Raw genomic sequence first — 14,139 nt, forward strand, 5'->3', positions numbered from 1 at the left:
GAGGGGCTAAGAGAGGATGGGGCCAGGAGGGGAGGGGCCTACGAGGGAGGGACCTGAGAGGGGTAGGGGCTAAGAGAGTGGAGACAGTGAAGGGTGGGTCTATGTGGTGAGAAACCTACGAGAGGCAGAGCATAAGGGGGTGGAGCCTATGAGGGAGCAAGGCCTGAGGGGAGGGGGCTAAGAGGAAGGAGCCAGTGAGGGGAGGGGCCTATGCAGAGAGGAGCCTAAGAGGGACAGAGCCTAAGATGAGGGAGGGACTAAGACAGGAGCGCTCCAGGAGGGGAGGGGCCTGAGAGGGGCAAGGGCTAAGAGGGTGAGGTCATGGAAGGGAGGGGCCTATGTAGAGAGGAGCCTCAGAGGGGTGGAGCCTGTGAGGAGGGAGGATGAAGTCTAAGAGGAGGGAGGGGCTAAGAAGAGGGTGCAAAGAGGGGAGGAGCCTAAGAGGGAGGGGCCTGAGAAGGGCGGGGGCTATGAGGGAGGAACCAGAGGAGAGGCCTATGTGAGGAGTTGCCTAAGAAGGGCGGGGCCTAAGAGGACGGAGGTGAAGCCTAAGAGGAGGGAGGGGCTAAGAGAGGAGAGGACCAGGAAGGGAGGGGCTTAAGAGGGAGGGGCCTGAAAGGGGTGGGGGCTATAAGGGAGGAATCAAGGGAGAGGCCTATGTGGGGAGTTGCCTAAAAAGGGTGGGGCCTAAGAGGAGGGAGGGGATAAGAAAGGCGTGCTCCAGGAGGGGAGGGGCCTAAGAGGGAGGGGCCTGAGAGGGGCAGGGGCTAAGAGGGTAAGGTCATGAAGGGGAGGGGCCTATGTGGAGAGGAGCCTCAGAGGGGTGGAGCCTGAGAGGAGGAACGATGAAGTCTAAGAGGAGGGAGGGGCTAAGAGGAGAGTGCAAAGAGGGGAGGAGCCTAAGAGGGAGGGGCCTGAGAGGGGCGGGGGCTATGAGGGAGGAACCGGAGGAGAGGCCTATATGAGGAGTTGCCTAAGAAGGGCGGGGCCTAAGAGGAGGGAAGGTGAAGCCTAAGAGGAGGGAGGGGCTAAGAGAGGAGGAGACCAGGAAAGGAGGGGCTTAAGAGGGAGGGGCCTGAAAGGGTGGGGCTATGAGGGAGGAACCAAGGGAGAGGCCTATGTGGAAAGTTGCCTAAAAAGGGTGGAGCCTAAGAGGAGGGAGGGGCTAAGAAAGGATGGGGCCAGGAGGGGAGGGGCCTAAGAGGGAAGGGCCTGAGAGAGGCGGGGCTAAGAGGGAGGAACCAGGGGAGAGACTTATGTGGGGAGTTGCCTCAGAGGGGAGGGGCCTAAGAGGAGGGAGGGTGAAGCCTAAGAGGAGGGAGGGGCTAAGACAGGAGTGGTCCAAGAGGGGAGGGGCCTAAGAGTTAGGGACCTGAGAGGGGTGGGGGCTAAGAGGGTGAGGTCAGAGAGGGGAGGGGCCTATGTGGGGAGGAGCCTCAGAGGGGTGGTGCCTGAGAGGAGGGAGGATGAAGTCTAATAAGAGGGAGGTGCTAAGAGAAGAGGGTGCAAGGAGGGAAGGAGCCTAAGAGGAAGGGGCCTAAGAGGGGTGGGTCTATGAGGGAGGAACCTGGGGAGAGTTGCCTATGTGGGGAGGTGCCTAAGAGGGGCGGGGCCTAATAGGAGGGAGGGTGAAGCCTAAGAGGAAGGAGGGGCTAAGAGAGGAGGGTGACAGAAGGTGAGGGGCTTAAGAAGGAGAGGCCTGAAATGGGTGGGGGCTAAGAGGGAAGAACCGGGGTGGGGAGGGGTCTATGTGGTGAGGAGCCTAAGATGGGTGGGGCCTAAGGGGGCTGGAGCCTTTAAGGGAGAAAGGCCTGAGAGAGGTGGGGCTGAGGGAGGAGCTGTGAGGGGAGAGGCTTATGGGGAGGGTAGCATAAGAGGGGCAGAGCCTAAGAAGAGGGAGGGGCTAAGACAGAAGAGGGCCAGGACGGGAGGAGCCTAAGAGGGAGGGACCTGAGGGGGCGGGGGCTAAGAGGGTGGGGCCAGTGAAGGGAGGGGTCTATATGTTGAGTAACCTTAGAGGGGCGAGGCTTAAGGGGTGGAGCCTGAGGGAGCAAAGCCTGAGGGGTGGGGCTAAGAGGAAGGAGCCAGTGAGGGGAGGGCCCTATGCAGAGAGGAGCCTGAGGGCCAGAGCCTAAGAGGAGGGAGGGGCTAAGAACGGAGGGGCCCAAGAGAGGAGGGGCCTAAGAGGGAGGGACTTGAGAGGGGTGGGGGCTAAGAGCATGGGCCAGTGATGGAAGGGGCCCATGTGGGGAGGAGCCTCAGAGGGGTAGAGCCTGAGAGGAGGGAAGGTAAAGTCTAAGAGGATGGAGGGGCCAAGGGGGCAAGGGTCAGAATGGGAGGTTCCAGGAGGGGAATGGCCTGAGAGGGGCAGAGGCAAAGATGGAGGAGGCGGGGAGGGGTGGGGTCTATGTAGCGAAGAGGGGCAGGGCCTAAGGAAATGGAGCCTATGAGGGAGCAAGGCCAGAGAGGGGCAGAGGCTAAGAGGTAAGATCCGGGGAGGGGAAGAGCCTATATGGAAAGAAGCCTAAAGGGCAGAGCCTAAGAGGAGGGAGGGTCTAAGAGAGGAGGGGGTCAGGAGTGGAAGGGCCTGAGAGGGACAGGGCCTAAGAGAAATGGGCCTATGTAGGGAGGAGCCTAAGAGGGGAGGGGCCTGAGGGGCAGAACCTAAGGGGAGGGAGGGGCTAGGAGGAAAGAGCCTGGGAAGGGAGGGTGTCTATTGGCAAGGAGCCTAAGAAGGGTGGGACCTATAGGGGTGTAGCCTATGAGGAAGCAAGGCCTGAGAGGGGCGGGGGGCTAAGAGGGAGGAGCCAGGGAGGGGCGTGACATTGCAGAAAGGAGCCTAAGAGGGATGGAGCCTAAGAGGAGGGAGGGTGAAGCCTAAGAGCAGGGAAGCGCTAAGAGAGGAGGGTCCAAGAGGGACCCTAAGAAGGAGAGGCCTGAGAGAGGTAGATGCTAAGAGGGAGGAACCAGTGAGGGGAGGGGCCTATGTGGGAGGAGCCTAGGAGGTGGGAGGGGCTAAGGTGGGAGGGGCCAGAAGAGGTGGGGCCTAAGAGGGAGGGGCCTGAGGGGCAAGAGCTAAGAAGGAGGAGCTGGGGAGGGGCTAAGAGAGGAGGGTGCCAGGAGGGGAGGAGCCTAAGAGGGTGGAGCCTGAGAGGGGCAGGGGCTATGAGGGAAGAAGCAGGGGAGAGGCCTATGTGGGGAGTTGCCTAAGAGGGCATGGCCTAAAAGGAGGGAGGGTGAAGCCTAAGAGAAGGGAGGGGCTAAGAGAGGAGAAGGCCAAGATGAGACTTGATAGACTATGACCATATAGTGGGGGAGGAGGTCCCCCTTGGTCTTAGACCTAAGGGAAGGGAATAGGGTGAAAGCAGAAGGGAGGGAGGAATAGGAGGATACAAGTGATGGAATAACAATTGAGTTGTAATCTGAATAAACTAAATAGAAAGAAAAAAGAGTATACAGATAGACTTGTTTAAAATAAACACACACACACAGAGACTCACGCATACACACACATAGACACAAACACACATGCATGCATACACACTAAAACAAAGACATACACACATAGACACAAACACACACAGATACAAACACATGCACACACACATGCACACAGAGTTCATCACACATGGCTAATTACTGTGATCTGGTTCTCCACTAAGCTTTCACGTAATTTCAATTGATGAGACTTCCTTATCTTTCACTAATCTGAAAGAAAAACTGTTCCAAGAATGAAGTTAAAAGATGATAAATTGGCCAGCTATCCCAGCATCACAGTATGTCAAAGTTGTCTTAGGGCCTAGGCACTAAGGCCCTCACACTTACTCAACACTTCCCAGTAATCGTGAATATGGACTTCATTGCAGACCAGATTAAGTGGTCTCAACTCTGTGGCCTCTGTCAAGTCAGTTGTCACTCTTTTGTTTGTTTGTTTGTTTGTTTGGAGACAGGGTTTCTCTGTGTAGCTTTGGCTATCCTGGACTCGCTTTGTAGACCAGGCTGGCCTCGAACTCACAGCGATCCACCTGCCTCTGCCTCCTGAATGCTGGGATTAAAGGTGTGTGCCACCACGCCTGGCCTTCAGTTGTCACTTTTGAGGAGCTATGTGGTGCACCTCTTGGGGCCTTCATCTGTAAAATGTAACTGTAAAACCACTCAATACACTTTTTAGGCTAAACTAGAGGGAGGAATTGGTGTGCTAGTGTTGTGCACCTGGTAGATTTTGTTACAAATGTAAAGATGGGCAGAAATCAATAGTTCTCAAAGACTGTCCTAAAAAAAAAAAGTGGGAGTGTTCTCTTATTTTCAGAACTGAAGACACAAACCATGAGCATAAAAGGACTCGGGTAAGAGGCAGGTAAAAGGCAGGGGACATAGGCCAAGACTGCCAACCCTTCACAGTACCTGGGGGCCATTAAGAAGGAAAGAAGACCTTTCAAACCCCAAAGCCTGCCAGGATGAAACAGAATCTAACAGTTTCCAGCCTTACCCAACCCCCGTGTAATGCTCTGGAGTTGAGTCAGCACAGATCTCTCTTTGTCCTTGAAGAAAATCCTTGATAAACAACCCCTGAGGCCAAGGCTGCATTTATAATGAGTCAGTCTTTCCTGCGCGCAGCTGACTCCCATGATAGCTTGCTCTCCTGATTAACTTGGCTCTTCCCTTGCTCCTGATTTGTATTCTAAGGTAGCCTTGGGGATTCCTTGAAATGTGGAAAGAGAGCAAAGGAAGTTACATGTTCTGTTAAATGAGACAGCTTGAGACGAGATGCTCTCTAAGGGACTTTCAGTTATGACATTTGAGGATTATGAGAACATGTCTTTTCTCCAGACTATCTCCAGGAACCCTGTGTGGATAATAGGTAAATTTGGGGTGAGGGAATTTGATCTTTTCCAGAACTAGCTGACAGATCTCAGCAGAGAAAGGAATGCTGTGGCCTCTAAGAGCCCTGACAGGAGGTCTGGAGGATCTCAGAGTGAGGCCCTGAACTTTGATCTCTGTAAATGAGAAGTAATCTTAGGCATCCCAACAGCAACGTGGCCAGGCTCAATAGCAGCAGCTGGAAAGGCTCAGCTCTCTTGCTGAACTCAGAGAACTGCGTGAGTGGGAAAGGAAGCAAGGCAGGGAAATGCGACCCTCTCCTGCCAAGCACAATCTAGCTCATAGCAGTTTCAGCCTCTCGAAAATGAGGCCTCCATTTCGAAAGAGAAGCATGTGTGGAGCTCGTCCAGGTTATCACAGGACCATAGCTGCACTGTGCTGAGGCAAAGGAGGTGCTTGTCCGGGTCAAAACCTGAGCTATCAAGATAAATTCCATACATACCTACAATGTATCTTGGCCATATTTAGCCCCATCCCTCCCTCCCCGCATCCAGGCACTCCCTACAACACATCTTCCCAACTTCGTGTGTGTGTGTGTGTGTGTGTGTGTGTGTGTGTGTGTGTTTGATAACCCACTGAGTACCATTCGTACTGTTCACACGTATGTGGGGTCATCCACTAGGATATAAGCAACCTAATAGTGATCACCCCCACCCCCAAAAGTTACTTTCCCTTCCTCAACAGCTGTCAACTGCCAATAACTCCTCAGGAGTAGCACATGTAGGTCCTTTGCAGGTACCATGGCTACTTGTGAGTTCAAGTGTGCACAGCCACATTACAGTCCAAGAACAGTATCCCACAGCCCTCCTCTCCATCCTCCAGTTCTTACATTTGTTCTACTTCCTCTTCCATTCCTCCATGCAATGCCCTGAGTCTTAGGTGTGAGGGCTGATGTAAATAGTCCACTGTAACTGAGCACTCATAGTGACTTCATCTCACTACTTTGGACCGTTCTGAGTCTCTATATTAAACACTACCCACTGCAATAAGTTTCTTGGACCAAGGTTAACAGCAGTGCAAATCCACAAATATAAACAGGAACGTTTAAAATGCAGTTTTTGGCAATGTTGGCATTTGGAAAAACAATGCCATAGCTTTTCTGGGGTCTAAGTCTTCCTTAGCCATGAGTTTTGAACATGTTGATAGGAACAGGCCTCAAATCCAACCAGGATAGTGGTTAAGACATCCATAAATGCTCTTATAACTACTGCACCAGTGGACTTATCTTGCCTTGTAGCTCAGTACTGTAGTATATAAAATCCAGCATTGGGTAAGGCCATTGATGTATTTCTGCCCCAGCAGCCTGGCATAACACCTTCCATTACCAAGAAAGTTAGTCAGCAGGGAGAGAGCTTCCTGATCATTTCAAGAGCGCAATCTTCAGTTGCAGGACTAAGATAAATGCATTTTAATGACATTATAAAATAATGCCAAAACCCACACAGTGACTAAAAATACCAAGAAGCTGTAACACAAAAGATTGGCCATGCCATAATAAAGAGGAAACATTGGTAAAAATTCATTTGTGAGAATAATGCTTTATAGGAGTTGACCAAGACAATATTTAAACAATGTGTTGCCCTAAAAGCCTCTGTCAATACAAAAAAAGAGACAATAAAGCACCTGCGTAAAGAACTTGGGAAGGAAACAAAATCCTTATCAAACAAGTTTAATAAGGGGAAATAAACTTTGAAGCAAGGGAGAAATCTTGTGAAGCTTTTTTTTAAAAAGAAAAGTGAAACTTATTTCACTTAAGCCTTAAAAAGCCAAAGAGTGAGTGGTGAGGCAATGCTTTCTCTCTGGCTTAATGTGACAAGACCACATATTTCCTAACAAAATCTCAGAGATAATTTCTTGCTCAAATCAGAAATGTGTGCTAGTGAGATGCCTCAGCAGGGAAAACTGTTTGTTGCCAAGCCTGATGACCTCAGTTCAATCCCCCAAACAGAGAATTGAGCCCCCCCCACAAGTTGTTCACAACAACAACAACAACAACAACAACACACACACACACACACACAGAGTAAAAAAGAAAATTATTTGCTTTTATTGTAGTTCTCACTTAGCATAATTCTAGTAATGACAAGAAAAAATAAGTCAAAGAAAAATGTTGAGTTAAATTGCTACTATTGCAAATGATATTTTGGTATATCCATGAAATCAAACCTCCAACGAGGTTTGTAAATGGACATGATAGAAGACATTGGCAAACTGCAAGGATTTATCACCAACTGAGATGATCCCAGCTGCTTTCTTCACAGTTACTGAAACATGTAAAAAAAAAAAATGCCTAACAGTTCTCTCACAGTACGCTGAGGTGTCAGAAAACCAAATAAATCTCAAATAATCTAGTTACCCAGCTAGAGAAAACACCAAAGTCTATTTACAATAGTAAAAATAGACTTTTGGTTTTTAAAGAAGTGTTTCCAGGCACTGGGTGCTTTAATTCTTTCAGAAAATCTTGTGAGGTGTTTCATACTAGCTGCATTTTTTATGGATGAGATATCAGAGGGATGACTTCAGATGCCTTTCTCAAGGGCTGCCAGTAAGTGGGAGTTAAGAGATCCAGATTCACCTCAGGTCAAATTCTATGTTCTTGAATTATACTGACTTATTAGTCAAATCTATGCTTATTAAAGAACAGAAGCCTGTAAACCAGTGGTCCTCAACCTCCCTAATGCTGTGACCCTTTAACACAGTTCCTCATGTTGTGTGGTGATCTTCATAACTGTAATTTTGCTACTGTTATGAATTGTAATGTAAATATTTTTGGGAATAAGGGTTTGTCAAAACCGGGTCATGACTTATAGGTTGAGAACTACTTCTATAAAACATGAATGAGAAAAATCAAAAGTAATGGAAAAACTGAGTAAAAGTAAGCAATGCTCCCGATTGGTTAAAAAGCACTCTCTAATTCAACAAAGTAGACTTTATATATTGTCAATTTAGTGCACTCTAATTCAGCACATAGACCACAGATTTCACATAGTATAAACTTAATACTCTGTAACTCAAACACATAGTCTCTATATGATATCAATTTAAATGTATAGTATAACCTTTTATATTCAAGGTATTTATAATAGTAACTTTATACCAGAGAAACTCTTCAGTCCCTTGTTTGTTTGTTGAGACAGGGTCCATGATGGTCTTGTATTGCAACCCTCCTGGTTCCAGATCCTAGGTGATAAAGTTATAGGTATGTGCCACTACACCAGGCTTCAGTGAAGACAAGTTGCTGTCACCTGTATCTCATGATATGACATGGTTAGATGGGTAAACCACCTGTATTTCCTTCTGGCCTAAATACTATACATCCAGTCTAAGTATTAAATACCATTAGACAGACTCAAATAAAGTCATAATCTGTACCACATTTAACTAAAACTGACTTCAAAAAGAACAAGGAGAATTTTTAGGGTGATAGAAATATCCTACTTACCTTTACAGGGGAAATGCCCAACAGAAATAGATAGATAGATAGATAGATAGATAGATAGATAGATAGATAGATAGACAGACAGACAGACAGACAGACAGACAGATAGGCAGACAATAGACATACATTCCTCAGGACTAAATTTTAGTCATCTAACAGGTCTTTAAAAGGTTAGTTTCAAGTGTGTTTAAGGCTATACATGTAATCCAGTGGCAGAGCATATGCTTGGGATGCATGAGGTTTAGGTTCAATCCCAGCACTCACACAAACATGTTTAAACTTAATTAACACCTATAGGGGAAACAGTTGCTTTTCCTGCTCCCAGCCCTTTTGTCCATCAGAAAGAGAGAAACTTTTCCAGGAAGTCTTCACTTTCACATCTCTCTGACTGGGCTCTGAGCCACCGTTAATGTGTCTTGTTCTTTCTTTTTGTCTATAGTAGACCAGGATAAGATCTTGAATGCTTCCCTTTATGAGAACTTCCCTCCCTTATCTTAACCATATCCCTAAATTTCAAGATAAATTTCTCAGCTATATCACTAAAGTGAGGAGGTCTCCATGTCAACTCCTTCTTGTCATAAAAGTTGTCACTTCAGGACACTCCTTCCTTCACTACTATGTGATCTTGCCTCTAGGACCCTGCTTTATTTTTCACCACACAAAATAATATATTCTGCTTATCATTATTTGGTTGCCTACTGACTATCTTTGCACATTAGTATGCTGACCTCAGGAGCAAAGAACTTGTATGTCTTGCCCACTATTGTATTCTGTGTACCTAAGACAGTGATTAGCATATAGTAGCAATTCAATACATATTTATTAAATAGCAAATTTCAGTAGTCCCTGGTGGGGAAAAAATAGCGCTGGGTGTGGAATCAGAAAAGTTGTCATTAACCATAACTACCTCATATATGTAGCCTGGTGTTAGTGAGATGCTAATCAATGTATTTCATATACACCCCTCTGGAAATGCTATGAAGATCAACAGAGGCAATCAGAGGGAAAAGGTTTGAAAGTAATGCCTAAGTGGCCCATTAAACCTTCAATACAAAATGGTAGTGAGAATAAGAAGTCTAGCTTTTACTAAGGGTCAGACACTCTTCTAAGTGTTTTCCAGTATATTATTTCATCTCCCCAGCAACCCTCTGAAGTAGGCACTATCATTATGTCATCTTAGAGATAGAGTGGTTGAGTTCCAGACAGGCTAAGTAACCTCCAGAATGAGAAGAGTAGTTTGGCTGAAGGAATCCAGCCTAATGGATAGGCAGGAGTTTTCAAAAAGGCTTTTGCAGCCGATGGCTTGGCTCATAAGAAAGCTACAACAAGGCACTGGGACACACACAGCTTTTGGTATTCATAGCATAGGCAATCTCTGTCCTCTTCCCCAAGTACAAGTGAAGGTTGTTTTTTTTTTAAGATTTATTTATTATGTCTATAGTGCACATTAGATCACATTATAGATGGCTGTGAGCCACCATGTGGTTGCTGGGACTTGAACTCAGGACCTGGAAGAGCAGTCCATGTTCTTAACTTCTGAGCTATCTCTCCAGCCCAAGTGAAGGTTATGTTAAAAAAAAAGGCAGCACAGAAAAAGATTTGCTCATGAGGTTCCTGACTGCTTATTGGGTGGTAAAGAGCAACTAGAGACAGGTTAACAACTGAACACACCGACGAGAGACAAAGACTGTGTGCTCAGGAGTCAGACCGGTGGAGGTGGAGGTGAAGGGAGAGATAGCAGAAAGGTTATGGGGCATTTAGGGTCAGTACACACATACTTCAACATTTTAACAGCCTATAGAGGTAATGTATATGCATCAAATCTGAGTAGCAGCCTTAGGTTGTCAGTTCTTTACTGCCTCCTTTTCCTTCTCAGGCCTTGGAAATTGAACTGAGCCTGTCCTATTCAGCGCTATCCTTGAGAAATTTTGCTCTTATTCAAGTTCTGCTTTTGTGTCTGCCTTTCAACTAGACTATAAAAAGATGGACATCAAAGGCTTCCCACCTACGGGCCAGCCAAAGAGTGAGTGTTTGTTGAACCAAGCATGAGCTGCATGTTGATTTGAAGCATAATCCTGTCTTAGGCTCTTTTCACAAATTCCCTCATCGGATCTTCACCCGAGCCTTGTCGGAGCCTAAGGCATTGGGGCAGTTTGGAGATTCAAAGTTCACTTTTATCTATAATTAAACTCAAGAGAAATGATTCTGAAATATGTACCTTTACCTCCCATGCTAGACTAGAGGAGCTGGCAGGAGACATACATGAGCAAACAGTCAGAGGTGAGTCAAGTATGGCTTGTTTGTGAACATAGATACAGGGTTTGCTGGAATAGTGCTCAAAGGGAACTCAGGGCTGACAAAGCTAGGGCAGGCGGTAGCGGATTGCATATCATGTTCTAAGATGGTGTGACTCCTAAGATCAAGGAGAAGACTCTTGAGGGATTTGAACTCTGGCATTTCAGATGAGATTTGTATTGAGCTGTGCTGACTCGTTTTGCTGTGGAAAGGGTGCGTTGGTGGCAGTGGCGTGGCATCCTTCTTAACTTAAAAAAAAATATTTATTTTTTCTTATTTTTCCCATTAAAAAAAATGTATGTGGAGGTGCCTGAAGAAGCCCGAGGCATCAGACCCACCCAGAGCTGAAGTTACAGATGATTGTGAACCAGGTAGCATGTGCTGTGTACTGAGCCCAGGCCCTCTCCAGGAGTTACACGGCGTCTATCCAGCCTCTTATTATTGCTTCTTAAAACCAATGCCAATCTTGCTGAGCTTTACTGAGGGTGGAAAGGGTTTCTTAGCACGTGAGGCAGTACTGCCTATGAGGCAGGTAGAGAAGCAGAAGGAAATGTACCCTTCTTGTCTTCCTGGAAACTTCCAGAAGTGATAGACCCATTGGCAAGGGGATGTTATAGAGGTGTTCCTTTCCTTTCCTGATACTGCAGTTTGCGTCCCAGACTGTATTTGCTATTCTCTCTCCCACTAGATGCCAAGAGCAGTAGTCTCCAGAGTCCATACTTTTCCCCAACGCCTGATGACAAACATGTATTTTTTCTGACCCCAGGGTGGCTTCACACAACACTTCCTTGAACATATAAATCCTGCCCCCTGAACTCAGCAAGAGTAAAAGAAAAATACTCCAATTTACCAATCTTCCTCTCAGAGACTTTGCTTTTGGAACAGGAAAATCTCCTGGCACCAATTGCAGGTGTCTTTGTCATCCAGCCCTGTGGCATAGACCATCTGGCAGAGGGAAAATGTCCAGAAAAAAATGTCTAGAGCATCCAGTTCTCAACCTGTGGGTCATGACCCCCGTTGGGGTTTGCATATCAGATATCCCACATATCAGATGTTTACATTACAATTCGTTGTGGAGTAGCAAAATCAGAGTTACAAAGTAGGAACAAAAATAATGTCAAGGTTGGGGGTCACCACAACAGGAGGAGCTGTATTAAAGGGTCACAGCATTAGGGAGGTTGAGAAGATGCTCTAGAGATACATGATCTACATCTGAACTAACAAAGCAACTTGGTCCTAGTCCTCCCTTAGCATCCTCCAATCAGGTAGCCCTGGAAAGATTCAGTGTGTCATCTCTCCATCCTCTTCTAAGTATGCCCATGAGGATTCCTTCCTACTCCTCTGGCTTTTCCTTTCTTCTCATTCTCTTTTATACGGTTTGTCCGTCTGGACTACACCATGATCTGGTCTCATCAATGTTCTTCTTGATGCTCCTACTCCCTAGCTGAGCAGACCCAACTAGGCAAATTGCCATAAAGAACGAGTGACAGTGTTTGGGTCTTAAAGGCATAGCAAGAATCAGAAGAGACAGAGGAGGATGTAAGACAAACTTCTCCCAGCTGTGCCAGTTCCCTGTGATCCTGGGACAATGACATGCATCATCTCAGCCTGCCCCCCCCCCTCCAAGAAGAGCCTATATTCAGGCTGCAACATGGATGTGCGAGTTTTGAAAACTCTCTTGCAAGTAGTGATTTTCTTTTCGAAGAAATTAAATCCTACAGAAAGCTTAAGATTAGCACAATGGTTACCCACACCCTTCATACAATTTCAACTGCTAATATTTTGCATCTTGCTTTATCTAGCACACAATTAGCATACCACATATCAATAAAAAATATTGCATAGAAAAATAATTTTGCTGACCATTATAAGATTTGAGCAGACATCAGAATGATCACCAATGTGATGTGTATTTTCCAGGAAAAATGACATGCAGTATACATACAATCTTCTTACATATATCAATAACAGCTTTCACAGCTTTTACCCTTTGTGCCATCTAAAATCCATGTATTGCATTTATCTTGATCCTTTAGTCTCCTTTCATCTAGAATATTCCCTATCTTTTTTTTCTTTTTCTTGTTCATTTATTCTGGCATTTTAAAAAGAGTTTTGGAGACTGAAGATTATGATCTACATAATCTTTGTTTTGTTTGATGAGACAGGGTTTCTCTGTGTAGTCTTGGCTGTCCTGGACTCACATTGTAGACCAGACTGGCCTCAAACTCACAGAGATCCTCCTGCCTCTGCCTCCTGAGGGCTGTGATAAAAGGCGTACGCCACCAAGCCCAGCAAGATTGTTTTTTTTTTAAAACCTTTGTTTGGAGAGGTCATGCCTAGCCAATGAATGAACGGGAAATTAAGATGGAGACCTACGAACTGTGAAGGTGAGGCATGAAGTGAGAAAGTATGGATGGCTATATAAATTATCGTATGCCTTAAACCTGTAAGATTAGTACATCAAGCCTCTTCTATGTTTACATAAACAGTCCCTTGTCACCATTTTCACTCTACCATCCTTTAGCTGGATGTATAGTGTTCTGAGTCTTGGGTCTGTAGAAATGTGTTTACCTAGGTCTCAACTTCACTAGTATGCTTCAGCTTGGGCCATAGAGTCTTCCTTATGCTATTTGAGAGACTAGCCCCCTAGCTGGGTATTTGGCCTAAGGGGAAAAAAATCTAAACTTCCATATAGAAGGCTTTAAGTTCAATTCCCAGCCCCCTCTTTTCATGGGCTCATTTGCCTGGTTTTCTTTTTTTCTTTTCTTTTCTTTTTCTTTTTTTTTTTTTTTTGCAGCGATAGCAAAGTTTATTATAGAATCTAGGGCATGGGGCATATGGATATCTGCTATACAGTTCTTTTTAACTTTCCATATATTTTAAAATATATTTTATTAATTTATTCATATTACATCTCAATAGTTATCCCATCCCTTATCTCCTCCCATTCTTCCCTCCTTCCCATTTTCCCCTTATTCCCCTCCCCTATGACTGTGACTGAGGGGGACCTCCTCCCCCTGTATATGCTCATAGGGTACCAAGTCTCTTCTTGGTATTGCCTGGTTTTCTTACACTGTTTTTCTTTTTTTCTTTTTTTTTTTCTTTTGAGCTTTTCTGTTCCCAGTACCTAATGAACCTTATGTATCATTGTCCAATGAACCAACATGTTCTTCATCCCAGATATATGCAATTGTCAGCCAAAAATGAAATGAATAAAATACTTGATTACAGAAGCTATTGTTCCTACAGCTACAGATACACAAATATCCAGCAGTGATTGGCAGAGTGATTTCTTCAGTCTTCTCATCGATCTCTCACATAGGACCTTACATAGACCATCTACTGCATATAGACTTTTATTGAGAACGTAGTGTCAGGTACTGGGCCTAAGCACATTGCATGAATTCACAGAGATGATTGACTTTCCATGCATGATCAACGGAACCAATGGCCTGTCAGTTGGGTCACAAGAAGAATTGTTTAGCGGAGTTCTGAAAGTGTTGAGTCCATTAAAAAGACAGTTT

The sequence above is a fragment of the Acomys minous genome (genome assembly GCF_964271855.1).
Source record: "Acomys minous genome assembly, chromosome: 7".
NCBI lineage: Eukaryota > Metazoa > Chordata > Mammalia > Rodentia > Muridae > Acomys > Acomys minous.